At 37.4% G+C, this 2,136-nt stretch overlaps 1 protein-coding gene across 1 annotated transcript in view; it reads right to left on the bottom strand.

Moving 5' to 3' along the window:
- Positions 1-1,570, bottom strand: part of LOC109371872 (tyrosine-protein kinase TXK-like) — an 80,587-nt gene extending 79,017 nt beyond the window's left edge. Inside the window, exon 1 of the mRNA XM_019624621.1 lies at positions 1,500-1,570. The gene's annotated coding sequence lies outside the window, so the exon portion shown is untranslated. The remainder of the gene's footprint in view (positions 1-1,499) is intronic.
- Positions 1,571-2,136: the final 566 nt, after the last annotated feature.

Below are 2,136 nucleotides of genomic sequence, written 5' to 3'. Positions count from 1 at the left end.
GACTTCTAGGACAGCCCTTCAAACAACAAATATATTTGGCAAATGACTCTGGCCTGGTAAACACATACAAACATTTTGTTTTTTTTCTTGGTTCGCAGTAATACACCTTGAGGCATGTCTTGGCTTTCTCTGGTCAACAGTAAACACGCATAGTTTTACCCATAAAAACATGGAGCCATGTCTAGGTACAGTTTACGCAGAAGAAAACAGGTACTTCTTATCATCGAAATCAAATGATCAGAAGTTGGAAGGAACAGTGAGAGCTCATCAAATCCATGCCCTTCTAAGCCAGACAGAACGATCCTTGAAATATCCTGGCCAATAGGCAGTCTCTTATTTCATCCCTTGGGCAATCAAGTTCTGATCTCAAACCTCACCATTATTTATTTTACGTATAACTGAATCTTTCTTGTTACAATTTACAGCCTTTCTTCTAGTTCTGACTGCAGGAGAAGGGACAAACAGATGCTCATGTTGCTATCAATAAAAAGGTTCTTATTAAGTCACTGCTTATCTGTCCTGCCATCGGAGGTGGGGACACCGGTTTCTGCTTCTAAGCGCTTTCTGCTTTGCTCTGCCTGGTCTGTATTTCTGACAACAAGCAGCCCAGTTTTATCTACGACTGGATCAAGACCATCATTTATATTCAGGACAGTACAACTGAAATAGCCTGGATTATTTTTTACAAATTCTATCGACAACTGTTGGGTTCTATGAAGTGATTTGGCTTAAAACAGATGACATTTTAAAATTGCTATCATTTTTTCCTATTGCCATTTTAAAAATCAGAAATGTAAAAACTTTGTTAGCTGGCCTTTGATTGCTTTAACTGGATGTGAATGAGTTTTGTTAAAGCGTGGTTCCTTAGCCACCCAGAATCAAAATCAAGGACTATTTTTCTTCTTTATTTTTAATTATTTGTATTATAGGACCCTCTGAGTCATACAGCCATATTAATAAGCATTTCCAAAAATTTCACATGGAACTGAATAGTCTTCCAAAGCAACTCCAAAATTAAGTTCAAGAAGAACCTGTCATTTTTACCTCTTGTTTCTTTATCATATCTTGTTGGGATGTGGGCAAAAAAGTTGTCCCCATTTTATAGATGGGACCCTGATATAAAGAAATTGCCAAAGGTGACACACCTAGGCTGCAGCAAACTAAAGCTTGGTCTCCTTGCCTTCAGCCCTGAGTTGTTTACCCTAAATATCATTCTAAAAAAAACATTTTTTAAACTGCACTTCTACACACACATATAGATTTAAGGACACTATTTTTGTTTTGTTTTCTTTTGCATTCTCAATGCTGACCATTTACTAAAATTATATCACCACAATGGCTATTTAAATAACAAATAAAACCCTGGTACAACATCTGGGGAAATTATCCTCAAAATTTCACAAGTCCTATGCCTTAGAGAAAACTTCTTCTGGCATTCAAGAATAAGCAACGGGCTCAGAACAAGTCCTGAAGATAAATAACAAAGCCGTCTTACTTACAGGTGGAAAGAATCATGGCTGCACTTTTGCAGGGAGTATACAAAACAGTCGTCAGTTCTTCAGCAGTGCTCCCGTCACAAAAACACATCTTTTAACTGAAATCATAGCTCACCCAAGATGTTTCTCATGCGCAAAGTTAACCCCACCTATTTTCCTGTTCTAAAACCTCAGAAGTGTGTGAATGACAACCTGATGGCCTATATAATAAAGTGTAATAATCTGTATCCAGATCTCTCAGGGTAATGCTATTAGTTTTTTTCATTCCCAACTGTGTGGGTGACTCCAGCAAACAACATTTCCAAGAAATCACAAAATTTTGGTAAAAAGGACCTTAAAACTTATCAAATCAAATTGCCCTCTCTGATTAGAGAAGGAAATGGAAGCATAGGATAAGGGACACACTTAGTGGTAGAGTTAGAGTCTAGATTTTGGAGTACAAAGTCTAGAATGTTCTGTCCTAGACACTTCAGGGACCCAGAAAACATGAGGAAACATTTTTTTGGCAGGGGGAGGGCAACCAACACAATAATAGACCTAAAAGGGGACTAGGGTATGGATGAGAAATATAAAAACATCAGCAATAAAAAATGCACTTAGGAGTTTCACTTCCTTCCACTGGAAAATATAAACAAAAATT

The sequence above is a fragment of the Hipposideros armiger genome, unplaced genomic scaffold (genome assembly GCF_001890085.2).
Source record: "Hipposideros armiger isolate ML-2016 unplaced genomic scaffold, ASM189008v1 scaffold_596, whole genome shotgun sequence".
Classification (NCBI taxonomy): domain Eukaryota; kingdom Metazoa; phylum Chordata; class Mammalia; order Chiroptera; family Hipposideridae; genus Hipposideros; species Hipposideros armiger.
This window is presented reverse-complemented; position numbering and strand designations above follow the sequence as displayed.